The 18,253-nt window shown below is 43.5% G+C and overlaps 1 protein-coding gene across 2 annotated transcripts in view; it reads left to right on the forward strand.

Annotated features, from left to right (window-relative positions):
* LOC139052546 (cell adhesion molecule Dscam1-like) overlaps nucleotides 1–18,253 on the forward strand; it is a 1,125,159-nt gene that overhangs the window by 119,412 nt on the left and 987,494 nt on the right. For both annotated transcript variants that reach the window (XM_070529666.1, XM_070529665.1), the window contains exon 3: nucleotides 9,752–9,826. The gene's annotated coding sequence lies outside the window, so the exon portion shown is untranslated. The remainder of the gene's footprint in view (nucleotides 1–9,751; nucleotides 9,827–18,253) is intronic.

Consider the following 18,253-nt stretch of genomic DNA (forward strand, 5'->3'; position numbering starts at 1 on the left):
GGGCCCAACTGGGCTAGTGCAGAGTAGGGCATAACCCCGGGTCGACGCTTGGCCAGCGTCACGACACGTTAAATCGTCGTTTGCCGGCACTTCATTAAAGTTATTCCTATCCCTATCCTGCATTTTTTTTACCAGAGCCCTCGCAGAAGTACGCCAACTATATAAATGGTATACAAACCTAAACCGCCTTTTTTTTGGACAGATTCTAGCTTATGCTGCCTCGAGTGTACGGATCCCAAACAATTGATCCATATTTTATTACAGGGCGAACTAAAGCCTATGTTATAACTTAACCTCGTGTGTGCACTGTCACAGGGTTCTTCTTGAGTAACCAAGCTTCCGAATAGCTCTCTTCCCAGCTTCCGATGTGTGCTCATGCCACCTTAGATCATATGTTATAATTACACTCGGATATTTAGAGCTGTTTACCACTGTGACAGGGTTACCACCTATGCATTATGAGAAACTTAACGGCTGTCGCTTCCGTGTTATGGCCATCGCAACTGATTTTTTTAAGTGTTTATTGTCATTGCCAATCTGAGCACCACGTTGCAATTTCTCTAAAGCATTATTAAGTACAATCTGGTCGCTGGATTTGTGAACGTCGTGGTAGATTATGCAGTCGTCTGCATATAGCTTAATTTGACGCGTAGATTGTGAACTACGTTATTAATGAAGACTAGAAAAGAACAGAGGCCCGAGAACGGATCCTTGTGGGATGTCCGACCTAACAGGTGCAGGAGCAGAGCCCTCTTGATCAACTCTCACACACTGGCTTGGACCACACTGATAAGCGTTGATCCATGCAAGGAGTGAATTATTTATTTAACAGTGGTTTTAGTTTTAAAAGAAGCTTAGGGTTGAAGACGCGATCAAAGGCTTTTTTTAAATATAGAAATATAATGTCGATTTGGCTTTGAATGTCAATTGCTGCGCAGAAATCGGGAATTAGCTCTAAGAGAGGCTGTCACAGCAGAAAGTCCTATTCGGAACCCATGTTGCCTGTGGCCGATAATGTTATTATTTTCAATAAATGTCGAAATATGATTGAAAGTAATATGCTCAGGGATCTTACAACATGTACACAACAATGATATTGGCTTATAAGGCGAAAGTAATGATGAGTCATCTGCTTTAGGTATGGGTACTACTTTGCTACATTTCCAATTAAAGGGAACGTCTGCTTTCGATAATGAAAGATTGAACATAATATGTGAATATTTACTGCACCATTCGGCATACCTGACGAGGAAAGCATTAGGCATACCGTCAGCACCTGCAGATTTTTGGGGTCACTGTTTAGCAGAAGCGACAAAAGGCCCTGTTCAGATACAACGACATTGTTACCTGGCTGACACTGGACGAATGGGTTGAAATCTGGCATTCTACCATCATAATTTGTGGATACATAACAAAAACATTTATTAAAGGCTGCAGCAACCTGTGGTTCTGATATTACCGTTTCGCCATTTATACATAACTTGTATGTTGTTTATTTTATAGAACATCAATGACGATAGAATTTTCTGGTGCCGTGAGCAGGAAGTTTTTCATGGTAACGGGGAAATAGTAGTCCTTGTTTCTCTTAATACAGTCCTTTACCTGCGTACGTATCAATGAAAGTTTAGTTTTGTTAGTCGCCGAAGGTGACAACCGGGTTCGCTTTCTCACCTTTTTTGAGAAAGAAACAGATATTCGACCAGGAAACGCATTTCCCTATTTATAGATGAATCCTGTTGACTGAAAAAAAAAGGAACTGCACTGTAATTTCAATGAGGCACATTCCAAGACACAGTTATTGCTAAGTTCACCTTTCGTAAAAGATAGTAAGTGAGCTCTAAGCAAATGAAAGTGATTGGCTTTTATAATTTCTGTCAACGTCTCAGGACTGTTGCGAGAGTAACAATGGTGAAATTTTCTTTTCGAAAATACAATTGTGTTGTTTACATGATCGCAGTGTTTCTATGTACTACCTAGTAAACAACATGGAAGCACAACCTTCTGGCTGGGTGAAAGTCCTGCTCAATTTCTTTTCTTTACATAAGCCACGCTTTGTACTGTAAGCTCACCTTTCGTAAAAGATAGTAAGTGAGCTCTAAGCAAACGAAATTGATTGGTTTTTATCATTTCTGTCAACATCTCAGGACTGTTGCGAGAGTAACAATGGTGAATTTTTTTTTTTCGAAAGTACAATTGTGGTGTTTACATGATCGCAATGTTTCTATGTACTACCTAGGTGGTAAACAACATGGAAGCAGAAGCTTCTGGCTGGGTGAAAGTCCTGCTCAATTTCTTTTCTTTAGATAAGCCATGCTTTGTAGTTTCAGAAGAAGCTGAGAACAGGGACTGGGCATACTTCCTTCTTCTTAATTGGGCAGAGGTCGTGCGACAGCCTGTACTTAAGGCCCGCGAGCCCCAGAGTGAAAGAGAGTGCGGCGATTGATACCTAATGAAACGCTCGGCAGCTAATGAAGAATTAGCTCGTAGGAGTGAAGCGACAGTGCAAGGCAGTGGACGCAACGCACCATCTTAGTTCATCTTCGAATGGATGAATGATGACGGCGTTGTGCTTCGACCTATAATGACTTGTGCACCCGTTCAAAAGAAAGGAGGAAAACAATTTGGCTTCACTCAAAAGCTTCCCGGCATTCTTTGGCTTGTTTCACCGAGGCTGCGAGACATTTTAAAACTACACTCTAAGCGAAATAAAAACTGCCGCGAACTTGCAAGAACGAGAACACCCCGCGTGCTTTCAAGCGACGTGATTGCTTGTGCCGGTTTTCATCCATTTCTCACAGGTTGGAAGCGCTGAGCCGTTACCGGCCGGTAAACGCTTTGTTGCGGCCTCTTCGGGGACCGGTTATCGCAGCGCTCAAGGGTCTGTGCGCATTACCCTTGCGACGCGCCCGTCTCAGGGTCGCGAGTGCGGGATCGGCCGCGCCAAAAGCACACGTGGCAGCAAAATATGGGGGAGGGTTAGTGCGGCAGGACCTCTGCTGCGCGCTCCTTGCGTGCCTTATAAGTTAATATGCAGCCCTAACGCTTTATTAGGCAATAACGCCAGCGCTGCGGACATCCTCGGTGGAGCCGGGCGCAACTCGGCGCCCCGGTGTTAATTACTCCTGCCTGCGAAGGTGAGTTGTTGGCCCAGCGTAGGTGCTCGGCAGGAGCTGATGCTGCTTCTACGCCTGGCGCCCGGTTGCCGGCGAGACCGTGTTGCTGGAAGAAGTTAACTTAATTAAGGCGCCACGAAAACAAGGCGACGCGTAACGGTCTCCACGAGAACTCTCGCGTGTTTCCAGTGCTGCAGAACGTGCTGCGCTGGAGGACCGACTACGTTGGAGCCCTTGTTACCTGGAAAGTGCTTCTCTGCTTCGCAGCGCGTGCCGAGACGCGGCGTGCGCACAGCGAGTTCTTTTAGATTTCAGCACGGCGCCGATGAGTGTACAGCATAGCGAGTCGGTGAAGAGACTCCCTCGGGGAATGGCCAGCCTTGTCCCTTTAATGTTACCCAGACAGCGCCTTAAGTCTATACATCCAATTTTCATTGCTTACGCGGAAAACAAATCTACCTCTGTTTGTATGAAGTGAACACAAAAGAAGGTAGCAAGATGATGAGGAAGAAAGAAATGATGCTTCAGGGGGAAAATGACTGTGTTCCGGGAAGTAGAACAACAATCTTTCTCGAAGTTGCTAAAATTTCACATACGATAAGAGTAACGCAGATGATTGACATACTAGCGTGTTATTGCAGAGGCGTGTAAACTATTTCACTTCTTTTTATGCCTTTGTCTATGTGAAGTTCTGAGAATTAGCTCCTCTGCTATCTCTAAATGGCGTCTACTCAGCGAGATATGAAAGTATCATGTACGAAGTGCGGTACCTTTGCTGAAACAAGTTCTTATTCAGACGCACACTCTCTTTTCTGTTCCACACAGAATCAAGCAAAAGCTTCTACTGTAGTGTTTCGTTTGAGTGACCTGAGATTTGTCAACGGCGGCTAATGTGCTACGAGGAATAGTGATGTTGTTAGATTATGTTTTTTCCTCCGCAGTGGCTTGGCGGCTGTGGAGTTCTTTTGCTGGGCACAAAGTTTCAAGTTCAATACCTGGCCCCGGCAGCCAAACTCTGATGGTGTCGCAACGCAAAAACGCGCGTGTTCTTAGATTGAGGTGTTCGTGAAAGAACTATAGGTTGTCGAAATTAAGCGTGAGTCCCCGTTATGGTGTCTTTCATAGCCAGAGTGCTGCTTTGGAACATTAAAAGCAATGAATCTATTACCTTATATGGTACTGCCATGGTGGAAGTGTACGAGAGTGTTTCAAACAGTAGCGACAATGTGATTTCATTCACAGAAACAAGCACACCAGAATCATGAAATTGACGAACATGAAATTCATCTTCAAAAATGGCGTTGACACTATATAATGTTGTTGCCAGATGTGTCTTGTTTTAACTTTAAAAAGGAAGGGTAGACAGAGAAACAAAGCACTCCATTTGCCCTTCAAGCTGCCATTAAGATCTACCAACTCGCCCAGCAACAAGTTCTGCTATTCTAGAATCAACGCGAGCTTCATTTACAGCTTTGTAAGCCATGATGACCCATGTGCATAGACCGGACGTACTTACACAGGGTCAGTCGTGGATCCGATTGACATCGACTGCGCTGCCAGTATGTCCACTATTGCTGCCGCCTTGTTTGGTGGGCAGAATAAGTTCACCAGACAATCAATTTTCTTCTACTGAGCTTGTCTCCTGCTAGCCTGTCTGCCAGCCAGCCTACCAGCACCCTCTCTGTCGCGTGACGATATTAGTCCGCATGCTTTGAATTGTGCATTTTTTTAACATACGCATTCGCTTAGAAGCTTTAGTGCAATCATCGCTCGATCTGGGGCAAATGCTGCATTTAAAAGACAAGAAAATGTGGGGGAAAAATAACTTGCGAGGTTTGGCATGCCGAAACAACTCTTTGCCTTATGAGGCACGCCGAAGTGGAGGTCTTCCGGTTAATCTTGACCACCTGGGGTGGTTAAGATTAACGTGCGCCCAAAGCATTGTACACTGGCATTTTTACATTTTGGCCATGATTTCTGCGCCATTTAAATGAGACCACCGCGGTCGCGAATTGAACCCGTGACCTCCTCCTCATTAGCGCTACGCCATAAACACTGATAAACTGCGACGATAATATGGAAAATAGTTAATGCATGACAATCAGCGTGCAGAGACGAAGGAACAGAGTCCTTTCGCTTGTTAGAACTGTTCATCTTCAGTTGGAGGCATTTGCTAACACCTTAAGTTTGCCATCGCGATTGCTCGGTGCCGAACCCGATCAATTATGGGGTTTTACGTGCCAAAACCACGACCTGATTATGAGGAACGCCGTAGTGGGGAACTCCTGAATAACTTGGGCCCCCAGGGGTTATTCAGCCTGCACCTAAATCTAAGTACGTGGGTGTCGAAATCCAAATGCGGCCCTATAGAAATGCGCGCTTAGCAGCCCAACACTTTAGCCACTAAAGAAACACGCTGAATTCCGATTGCAGTGTATACCAACTGAACTGCGAAAACTAACCGGGAACAATGCAGGACACGATACATCACCCATCGTCTTTTTTTTTTTTTTAATGCGCGTGCTACACCTCACGTAGGCATGTCGAAACAACTAGTCTGTTAGCCGATCTGGGTAGAAAAGCCAATGTGAATCTTCACAGAAATCCGGCGTAAAATAATAATAATAATAATAATAATAATAATAATAATAATAATAATAATAATAATAATAATAATAATAATAATAATAATAGTTCTTTCCCGAGAAATAGTTTTTGAAGCAGAGCGCCCTACTTGTCTTATTCTAGGTAAATTTTCATTCGGTCTTCGGCCATTACTGCACTTTAGAGCAACTTACAGCTAAACGCTTCTTCTTCAGTGTAAACATGTCATCCTGCCTATAAACGTCAACCGCAGCATTCACTGTTCGTTCCGAGAGAAAGATACAAAGGGCCGTAGCCCTATTCAGTAACTTCTTTTTTTTATTTACTTTGTGGTCGTCTTTACGCAAAGCTGAGCAGTGGCTCGCACATCCTTTATGTGTCAATCTCCTTCTTTTTCTTCTATTTTCTATTGAAATACATATTCCGCCTTAAACCCTGAATCAAGTACGTACGCTAAAAGGCCTGCGATTTTCTCTACCGCTTTCACAGGAGCTGGAAAGGCGGAGCAGGCAGCTGTCTTAAATGCGAATAGGTACATTAAGAAGCAAGACAGTGAAAAAAATAGCTAAAACGTCATGCAAATGCGTAAAATGTTCCGGATATGCCGCAAAGATTAATGATGACGGAGAAGAAGCCTCACGTGGAGACGGAGGCTCTCATCATTTGTATTCTGTTCTTCGAGCGCTATGTACTTGCGCTGTGCAGTCACGGTACTGTACTTACTACTAAATTATGTATGCACTACATTGCACGCCCCACTCGAAAATTCACAAATTAAATAGTTTTCCAATAAAAAAATCAGTAGGAACTTGCGCTACAGCTTCTAGCTGCACAACTCAGGTAGCGCTCAGTTATTTAAATCTATCTTGGCGGTGTCGTAACGCTTGCGGAGTCGTTTGAGTAGGCTGGCCCAACCCATCCATTTGTATAAAGTGCCAACCGCGAGCCAGCGTGTTCAAAACTTGCGGAGTCACCTTAGCACGCTGCTTCGCGCAATCATCGGAACGCATACTACCTTAAGATAAATAGTCGCCGGAAAGAAAGGCACATCGAGTCTGCCAGTAATAACGCAAGTCCCCGACGCAACGTACGCTGGTTAAGAAGAAAAATAAAGTCGTTGTTTTTACTTGAGCGCTTGGTCATGGCAGCTAGGGTGGGAAAGCCCAACTTCATCAACAATATCGCGCCCATGAGTCTTCGGGAGGAGCCGCATTGGAGACACGCACGGCCTCGGGGCAAAACTTTGCGAGCTGGTGCAGCTGGCATCGCCGCTTTTGTCTCCATTGATTCCGAAGGCGCAGCCGTGCGTGCGTGCTTTCTCGCCGAGAGCGTCAGAGGAAGTCGGCTGGCTGCAGATCTGTTTGAGGTTGTATTCAGGCGGCCCCTTGTGCTTTTGAAGGCTGTCGCGTATAGCCAGGAAGCCCGGCTGCCTGTCACGCTGGATATTGAAAAACTGTTTCAGGATGGCCCGATAGGGGGAGCGCATTGAAAGCGAATGCGACCCCGGCGAGAGAGCAACGTTCGGAAGGAATTGATCCGGGACGCGCCGCTGAAGGCGCGTCCAAGAAACGCGTCGAACCGTGCAAACAGGTTGAGCCCGCTGTCTGCCTTGTTGGCTCTCTTGCTGGCACGCCCGCTGGCTGCTCACTGGGTTGAATGTCTCAAGCTGCCCGATTTTTTCCTTCGCCGCGTTTCAAATTGCGCCGCTTTCTATCAGGCGACCGTCGGGCCAGCCTCAGCCACCGGCCGTGCGACACGGGCGTCAGCTCCCGTCCGTCGCGAACAACAAGCGCTGCGCTTCAATTCCTCCCGCCTGCTGCGCGCTCTCTGCCCGCGCCTATGTTGGCCCGGTTTCCTTCTTGGGGAAGAAGGGAGAAAAAGTTACGTGTCAGTGAACAATATCCTTATTTTCGAAGTAGATCAAGGAATCGTGAAAAGAAAAGAAAAAGAACGAAAGAAAGAAAGCGCTTGGATAAGGAGGGATTTCGTTTTGAAAAGAAAGTGCCGGGAGAAGTTGCACACGTAGCAATAACAGCGAGGAGCACGCGACTGCCAACCTTACTGCGGCAATTTTTTTTAGAAATCTCTCTGCTGTTGTGGCCGCGAAATATGAAGAACAAGTCCGGTCTTGCGCTGTGTAGTGTGTGTTTTCTAAGCTTTGAGTGAAGAAAGGGTGCCATGTTGATAACGAAGACTTGCGACCTTTGTTATGCGTACATTTAGTTGCAGTTAATTAAAACGAGATTGAAGCCTCGCAGCTTTGGTATGTTCTCAGACAGAGAGAAAAAAAGGAAAGGCGAGAGGTTAACCAGAATATAGTTAGAGTTGCAGCCGCGAAAATGCGGGAAGGGGAGAAAGGAACTTAAATAGGTAGGGATGAAAAAAGAAAGAGATGAGTGCAAGGAAAGCGAAATTGATGCGCACAATTTTGGCGCACACTTTGTAGTACCACGCGAGAGCATGAGACATCGTGTTTTATCAATGTGGCCGTAACAAGAAATAATGGTGTCCTCTCCCTCCTTTCTCTCTCCCCTTTCTTACTATAACATAGTATATTACATTATAAATTATATTATATTATATACTGTAATATAGTGTATAATAGCCCCCCCCCCCCCTCCCCACCCGCCGCGGTTGCTCAGTGACTATGGTGTTAGGCTGCTGAGCACAAGGTCGCGGGATCGAATCCCGGCCACGGCGGCCGCATTTCGATAGGGGCGAAATGCGAAGACACCCGTGTACTTAGATTTAAGTGCACGTTAAAGAATCCCAGGTGGTCGAAATTTCCGGAGTCCTCCACTACGGGGTGCCTCATAATCAGAAAGTGGTTTTGGCACGTAAAACCCCATAATTTAAATTTTTTCTAGCCCCCCCCCCCCCGTATCTTTCTTTAATATACAAGCAAACCAGATCACCCTTGAAGAACCTACAAAACTAAGACAACTACAATATAAGAAAAAATTGTTATTAAAAATATATGTGAGCCATAAAGTCGGTTGAATGCTGTTCTCAAAACACGTCTTTGTCTCTCGTATCGGGGGAAACTAATTAAGTGGTGTTATGAGTTTTCGCGCGAGTGCCGACACTCTCAACAAGGCGAAAGTGAGAGGCGTATGCGGTAAAGAAAACGCCCTGTGTGTGATTCAGACCTTTAACGATCGATCACAGAGTCGCTGTCGTGGCTGTCGTCGACGGGAAACACAAGTGCGCTTCCACTTTATATAAAATACAGTTGTCTGATGCGCCATGAAAGCATGACTGTTGACTCGATGACTTCCAGAATTCGTCCGCAACCATAATTCGCGTCGCCCGCATAGTCGCCACGTATATAGGGAGCACCTTATCAGCATGTGGGAAGCTGTTCAGAATGGAGCAGCCAGATTCTTCTGACGTAAGCACGGCCGCCTTTCTAGTATTATCCGATTAAAAAAATGACATTTCGTTTGTCAATAGAAAATCGCCCCTCTGCGTGATCGCTGTTCTATGTTTGTGTCACAGGTATAAAATTTTATATAAATAAACTTCGCCATCTGACGAATCATACACCTGTGAGCACGTCACGACGCCTTCACAACACACTCAATTTCATGCGCATTCATGGTCAACCGCAGGAATTTAAGTCATCATCACTGCCCCCTCAGCTATTGCACATTGGAACAATCTTCTGGGCTACTTTCATCGCATCCATGCCAAGCCGTGAAACTTTTTGTGATAATGATGTTCTACTGTACCATTTCTTACCTTTGTTTTGCTCCATTTTCATGTGATGCTAACTTTTTTTTCTGTTCTGTAGAAACTGTTACGCCCCCCCCCCCTTCCTTACTCAACGCCCTTCAATTGCTCTTTAAGGTATTGTCAATAAATATATAAATACGTACAATGAAGAAAAGTACAAAGTTTCAATCAATTGCCTCATTTGAGGGCGAATATTAGGTTTAGATGGTTACACATTTCGAGAGATTAAGCCAAAAATTGAACTAGGTGGCGCAAGCGACCACCCAGTTACAAAGGAGATGCTCCTGCTATTCACGCAGGACAAGTCTGCGCGTGTTCCTGGTGTGCTCTCAGAACAACGCACGTAGCACCGCCCAATGGGAGAGTGTATCGCGGTGAGTAGCGCACCCTGTCTGTTCTTCCCCCACTATAATTGCGCTAAACTAACATTTTCTTAGCAAGGAAACTTGTATTGATTATGTTTTTGTACTTACAGCACGGTCTGTTGCGCTTTGGTCTCTGGCTTTGTCTAGAGATGTCATGGATTGCGGTGTTTTCGACAAAATGCATTGGCAAGCCCGAGGAAGAAAAGCCATCTTGGAGTATTTCTACGTCTACGTGCCCCTAAAATCGGCGTTTTTCGGATTTATTCAAAAACGCAGAACCTTAATTATACGCCACAGGTGATAAAGAAAAAGCTGAAGAAAATTTGAGGAGTAGTAGTACTAGTGTTCTCAGATTGTTGATGTATTGGAACCAGAATGACTTAAGGAAAGATAATCACTTGGCCTTTTGTATGAACAGCGAAAGACATGCAATCCTTCATTGATGCACTAAACGCTTATGCGGAAGCTATAAATTTTGATGGAGTAGTCATTTTCCGCGGTAAGAAAGGGGAGGGGAGAGAGGGGGAGAGGACCGTTATTTCTTGTTGCAGCCGCATTGATTAAACACGAACGAACACTGTGGTGGCGTTAATCGGGACAGATTTGATGTATGAAATTTACAGAGGTCTTTATGCTGCGGTGTTTATTGAATGCCGTATAACTAAAAGATTACATTTAAATACTGTATAGCATTATCTTCTTTTGTGCAGCAGATGTACAGGTATACAGGTAATTTGATCACACACATCCATCAGTGTGCCTTCACATTCGCGAGCTAATTTAAAGAATTTCTGCTTTGCGGAAGACACAGCGCTCATAGTCGCATCACGTTTAAGTATTATAGTCATAAATAGACTGGTTATGACAGGCACTTTAGGGCCACTCAGGCGTGTTTGCTTCCGTAGATTATGTAGGGAGGCATCCAAACATTCTTGTTTATATACTGTTAATATTTCCTGGGCCGTAATATCTGAGCATTCACTTGTATCAAAAAAAAAAAACCTGATTGATTTAAAACACGTCCGTAAGAGGGTGGCTGAATTTATTCACATGTTTTAACCACGTTTCTTTTCGGCGCTTTTGTGTCCCATGTTGGTTAAGATTAAGACCAGTTTTTGTTGGCATTAAACTATTAGACGAATTGAAATGGATAAAGCAGCATATCGGATAATTATAGCAGCCAGATATTCTAAGTAAAGAGAAGAGGAAAACAATTGGTGAGAGCAATAGTTGCTTTCATCAATTTCGCAAGCACCGATCACGGCGGCTGCAATTGTTGCCTCTACGAGCGCCTAGTGCAAGAATGAATTATTCTTGGCATAGGATTATTGAGTCCAGCTCACTAAAAACGAAGTAAAACGAACTATAGAAACTGTTCTTGTGAAACGTTTTTGTGTTCTAACTCGCTACCTTATCAAAGCAAAAATTAAGCAGGAATGTACGTCGGTGACCTGTCCGACGATTCACGTTATTGTTATTGGTTCTCCATCCGAGCCGTAGGTGAGATTTTTCAGAAGAATTCGGCACCACCGAATATCGAAAAATTGACCGCACGATGAGGCCGGCGGCATATTTGCTGCAGTAGCGCAAGCAAGATCACACCATGTGAAACAGGATTTTCTTTGAATTTACAGAAGGCATTGGCTCTTCCGGGAGAAAGGTAATGCAAAATCCTATGAAACGGCACACGGGTTGCCCACATATATATACCCGTGGTACTAACATATTGGACGTGGTTTTAACAACCGCACCGGAGACTACTGGTCTGATTTCCTACATATAAGGAGTTAGCGACCACAAGCTCCTTAATTTACAAATTTTTCTACCTCTAACTTTTACAGGTTTAGCGACTAAGACTATTCGGGAATATAACCGTGGTAGTTACGATAGATTCAACAGCGAACTAGAAGCTTTTCATAACGAACCTCTTCTGCCGTCGTTTGCCTCACAGACTGTGAATGAGAATTGGGTTCCTTATAAGCAAAAAAATATAAGAATTAGTTGACAAGTATGTGCTGCTAATCTCTATATCCAATGCTAAAACTAACCCTTGGTTTACTAAACAACTTCGAATATTATGAAGTGAAAGGAAACGTTTCTACAATATTGCGAAACGTAAGAATGCTGCGTCCTACTGGGATAAATACAAGGATTGCTTACACGTTTATTGCGAAGCATTAGGTGCAGGCAAGAAGAAATATAATTCGTAGGACTTGCCCTCACTTATTATAAATAATCCAAAAAAATTCTGGCAAATAATTTCTCCCTATAATAAGTGTACTAATCGCATTACAACGCATGATTCAAGACAATCTCCGCTGTCTGATGAAGATTCTGCGGTTTGAAGATTCTGCGGTTGAAGATTCTGCGGTTTACACAGGAAGATTGTTCCAATGTGCCATTTGTTCCTCAACAACCCTCCCTTTTCATGGCTCCAATCACCATCGCTGCCGAAAGTATCGCGAACCTCATCACGAATCTTAAGGTTTCTACTTCATCTGGCATTGATCACACAAACTATAAAATAGTTAAGAATACTACTGATATTTCCAGTCGCTTTCTGTGTCTCCTCTTTAACCAGTCTTTATTATCAGGTGAGCTGCCTGAGGACTGGAAGATTGGTAAGGTAGTTCCCCTATTTAAATCCGGCGGCAAGCACGCGCCCTGTACTTATCGACCCATTTCACTAACATGCATATGCTGCAAATTACTTGGAACATATTATAGCTTCTCATATCTACGGTCACCTTAGATCAAATAACTTTTTCTTCCCTAATCAGCATGGCTTCAGAAATGGCTACTCATTAGACACTCACTTGAATTAACGACTGACCTTCACTTTAACATGAACACTGACGATCAAACCGATTGCCTCTTTCTTGACTTCGCTAAGGCGTTCGATACTGTACCTCACTGCCATTTGATTTCCAAATTGTCTGCCCTTTGTATTGATTCATTAACACTCTTTTCGCTACGTAACGTCTTGTCTTCGCGTCAGCAATTTACAGTTGTCAACAACATTTCGTCTAACCTTTGCGACGTCACGTCCGGTGTCCCCCAAGGCAGTGTGCTAGGCCCATTACTCTTTTTAATATACATCAGCGACTTACCCGTTAACTTTTCCTCCTCAGTTAGGTTGTTCGCTGACGACTGCGTCATTCACCGCAATATTAAATGCTTCGATGATCATTTTACTCTCCGAGATGACCTTGAACTAACCTATAGATGGTGCGTAACTTGGCAGCTGTACCTTAACGCCTGCAAATGCAAGTTAATCTCGTCTAGTCAAAAGCGCACTAACTCAGTGTTTCACTGCTCGATTAATAGTACCGTAGTTTCGACTGCCCCATCGTACAAATATATCGGCGTTTATCTTTCATCGGACTCATCCTGCACAACGCATGTAGCAACTGCCTCATCCAAAGCTTCCAAATCTCTCGTCTACCTGCGTAGAAACTTGCGCAGCGCGTCTTCTAACGTACGAGAATTAGCATATCTTACTTATATTCGCCAACAACTAGAATATGCTTCATCCACATGGTCACCAAAGCAAGATTATCTAATCCGTATGTTCGAAGCCGTTCAGAATAGGGCAGCCAGATTCACCTCTGGAAATAACGACTGTCATTCGGGCACTACCCGAATAAAACAAGACCTTGCATTTAAGTCATTAGAAGATCGCCGCTCATTGCTGTTCTATTTCTGTTTCAGAGGTACATATATAGTAATATATTTCATTGTTTTTCGCTTCATGCTTCTGCGCGCAGATCTCGACGCATTCACAACGCACTTAGTTTCATGCGCACTCACGGTCAAACGCAGGCATTTAACTCATCACTACTACCTAGAGCTATTGCACGTTGGAACGGCCACCCGGATCACATTGCATCCATCTCCAATCGTGAAACATTCCGTGATAACCTGAATTCGTTGCGTGTTAATATTGTATAACGATGTTGCACTTTGCTATTTTTGTCATGTAATTACTGTTGCCCCCCTTACTCAATGCCATTCAATGGGCCTGTAAGGTAGGGTGATAATATATATCTATATATATATAAATATATATATATATATATATATATATATATATATATATATATATATATATATATATAATATTATCGAGAGAGTTTCATGAGGCCACGTTCATCATATATATATATATATATATATATATATATATATATATATATATATATATATATATATATATATATATATATATATATATATATATATATATATATATATATATATAAAATATTATCGAGAGAGTTTCATGAGGCCACGTTCATCAGAAACATTACAAGATGTACAGGAAAAAAAAAAGAACGGGGCATTTGGCCAATGCTTCATTGGTAAACTGCCACAAATATTTTTTTGTGTGTCTGTGTGTGTGTACAATCACATTACATAGCGGGTTCCGTTCCTTCACCTCTTCAAGAATCTAGTACAATATTGAGTGAGCATTCCAAGCAAATTAATTGTTGGGAATGTTTGGAAAGCTTTTGCTTGCCCTTACTGTTGAAGATTAAGACCAGGTTTTGTGATCAGTAGGCTGTTACCCGCCCTCAACGGCATGCACAGGATAATAAATGTAGTCACATCAGTCTCGCAAGATTGTTTGCAAAATATGTGCTTTCACTGTAGATATATTTTTTTATATCAGACTGGCATGCGCGGTCCAATACGTGATATAAAAGAAGTATTTTACATCGTTTCGTGTACAAAGGACAGTATACTGTCCTCTGTACAAAGTCAACGTACAAAGTTTGAGTGCACCGTATACGGTGCACTTGAACGAATCGCAAACGTAACCGTTTTAGTGTGGCTTGTATGGAATATCTTTTTCGTATCTGTGGCCTTTATTATTTGCACATATCACTATGAGAAACGCAGTAGCCGGTGTGAATTACAGGCTCCAACACTTCCTAAGCATCCTATAAAGAAATGTACGCTACCGAATACTAAGCTTGCTAGTCGAGTAGCTAGCCAGGCTTACTGTACTGGACTTAAGTTTTACTTGAGAAGCGGGTGGTGCGTTTTTCAAAGTCGCCGTCCATGGACTTTCGATCAGGCAAGATTTGCGTTTACAAAACTTAGAGGTTAGGTTTTTTGTTTTTCGTTTTCACTTAGTTACGGAGGGAATTTATTCTTTCTTTGTTTTCGTGCCGGTCACCTTTCTTGAATTTCTTCGGAATACGGGCTTTTATTTCTTCAGGTTTCGCCGATATGCTCTTGTTCACATTTTTCATTCTCGTATTTTCTCGGCGTGAAACAGGTTCCCACGCAGGGATTCCTAGCCGCTCATTTCTCTTCGACCTTTTTTTTCCTTTCACATTTTCGTTTTTCACCTCCGAGCTCAAGCCTGTCTTCTGCCCGACGAAGAGCTCCGTCAACGCCGTTTTATCGCCACGTCAGCCGGATGGAAATGGAGCGAATGTCGGTCCGCGCTTCTGGTCGTCTGGTCGTGTTTCAAGTGATGGATAGCCATTTAGAATTACAGAGCCAGTGTTACCTTTTATTTAGCTTTCGTTTTTCCCACGCACTTGATGCACATTTGGTCTCTTATAAAGAAAATAAGAAGAGCAAATACTATGTTTATTACGGCTCATAGCAAGTTAGTGGAGTTATTCGGTCTCTTCCCGATGACAGCATATGCGAAAGAAATAATCTAGAACATATTTTTTAGATGTGTGCGAATAGCGAAACTTTCGAATAATGAATCGATTAGCGCCCTTTTCAATTCGGTCTTCAAATCGAATAGTCCCCATTCGGTAATGCGAATATTTTTCGAATACTTTTCGAATATAGCAGAATCCAACTGCACCCAAATAAACGTGAAGTTGGACCAAAAGTACGGCAAATTTTCACCCCTGTGGGCATAGTATACACACACAAAGCACGATAACTTGCATAGTGGGGCAGGTTACGTTACTTAGGTAGCCATATTTTAGAGGCTATACAGCGATAATTCGCACTCTCTGAAGAGCTCTGTGCATGCGAAGAAACTACTTGTTTGCTCCTAATGCTCCACTTGTGATTTTATTACACAACGCTTCATAACATACTATGTGATGACAGAAACCTGCTGACTTTACAAATACTGGGATGTGAACATCCCATAATAATAATTGGGATAACGGCCGTTTATTCTTCGACAACTGTTCGAATAGTATTCGGTATTTGGTTAGATTCGATTCACTTTTGGCATTATTGGATTCTTATTCGATTCGGTATCAAAAATTGCTATTGGCACACCTCTAATAGTTTTACTAGCACCTGCAATCGGCCCAGTGCAGTAGCAGTAGAACTGGTATGGACTGCTAACATTACTTCACGTAATGTTAAATGTCGCTGCACGAGTGCACCCAACGGTATATAAAGTATAATAATGTAGTCACATCAGTCTTGCAAGAATGTTTGCAAAATGTGTGCTTCCACTGTACTTTGTCATATGAGACTGGCACGCATGGTTCAATACCCAGTTTAGTAAACAAGCAGTTATGTAGATTTATGTACGGAGGAGAACAGTAGGGTGTACGTGAACGAGTGGTAAACATAACCTTTAAAATAAATTATTCCCGATGCCGGTGGTATGCTTGTCAGATATTGCCACTGTACGCAAAAGGCTGCAATTTACTTGGATAGAAACATTCATCTTCATTCGGCGCCAACAGAGCCGAAGAACTTGCACATTTTTACCTTTCAACTTTTCGCCGTATCTCTGTCTTCATTCCCTTGCTCTTTTGTTTGTTTTTTTTATTCTTCGACATGTTAATGAGTACAGATATGTCTCTGCAGAGCCCAGCGTGTCAGGTGAGCCCTGCTTCAGCTTCAGCTCGTCGGGCTGGGATGATGCGCGCGATGAAGCGGTAGCTCACAAAGATTGCTTTACTGACACAGGTATTACGAGCCAATACTAAGGGGATACATTAGGGAGACACATTGGGCGTCTCACTGATCACGTATTTCTGATTTTATACTTCTCGCGTGAATAAGGAAATCAATCGCGGGCAGCGCCAGGCACAGCAGTCACAGATCGCGGAAACACTTTCGAATCAGCCATGCGAAATGCAGATACTCCGATTGAGGCCATCAGCGATCATCTTGCATGGTTTTCGAGTGAAATTGGATTCATACAATAGATAAATTCTAGATTTCTAACGCGCACGAGCCGAGTACGTCGCGGTTCATTGCCATCGAATCGCTCTCTGCACAAGTGCGTTGGAGGTGTGTTGTTTACGGCACATTTTCTTTTGTATAGCTAAGCGACGTCACAGTCGTCAGCGAATTGAATCATATATCCCGTTCGCCGTGTGAACCTTGCTTTAGTGACAGTGCAAGGCCAGGGTGGTGCTATTCCGGACAGTGTGAAATGCTGACATATTGTCGAATTCGTCACCTTGTCAGCTCCAATTGGTAACAAGGCAGTATACTCTGTCTGTGGTTGACTCAAAACGCCGTTTTTGCGGAATTAGACAACATGACGGAAATCGACAGTGGGCAGAATATCACTACGGCTTACTACGCGTTGTCTCTTGCGCGCACCACACACAGAAACCGTCTGCAGCGTTTTCCTCACCTACTCTGCTTGCGCAGGCAAGCAATAAAGCCGTGCGCCTTCGGTACTTCTTACTTTGCTTCTTCAACTCATGAATGTCCTCTCTCTCTCTCTCTCTCTACTTCTAGAAAACTAAATCTGTAAGGTAATAAAATACGTTCGCAATGGTGCAGGAAAATGGACAGCAGCGAAAGCTGGTCGTTACAACCGCTACCGCTATGCCACACAATGAGTGCGAGGCCGCCGAGTAATCAATGCTGTCACGATACGTATGCAGTGCACTTGCGTACGAGAGGTCAAACTAGTTTGGACAACGATCCAGGGTACTGTTGCTGTGCAAATCAGCCTGCCATGAACCGTCGCTGTTTATCGTTCTGGAATAAAAATTTAGGGGGAACTAAACACCGCCTGCTGCGCTGTTCCGGTGCTTTTTCTAAATATTACCGCGGGATAAAATTGGTGCATAACATCTAACTGGCAGATTAGGTATTGGACTATGACAACTGCGCCACCTGTTGGCCAAGTTTCCGCAGGCGCCGATTAATCTCTATCGGCGCGTTTTACGTCTACCTAACTGTACTTCTGTGAGTAACGACGTGGTAATCAATTTTTACCCCGATATAGTGAAAAACCCCATAAAGAACAGGCTGCAGAATAAAGCGGTTTGCAGCGCCCGTCAGTCATCGTTGCCATGGCGAGCGACATCGTGTTGCAGTAGCCGCATTCATGCGACGTGCCAAAAACGTAGCAGAAAATAGCGTTCACTACAGCGTGCACATTCAGAAACTTCCGTATACCTGCTGTAAAACTAGACGTTTTACGCCAGCTAAATTTAATGCTTTTTTTGTGTAATTCAACATCGATCGAAA

This window comes from Dermacentor albipictus, chromosome 1, assembly GCF_038994185.2.
Source record: "Dermacentor albipictus isolate Rhodes 1998 colony chromosome 1, USDA_Dalb.pri_finalv2, whole genome shotgun sequence".
NCBI classification, from domain to species: domain Eukaryota; kingdom Metazoa; phylum Arthropoda; class Arachnida; order Ixodida; family Ixodidae; genus Dermacentor; species Dermacentor albipictus.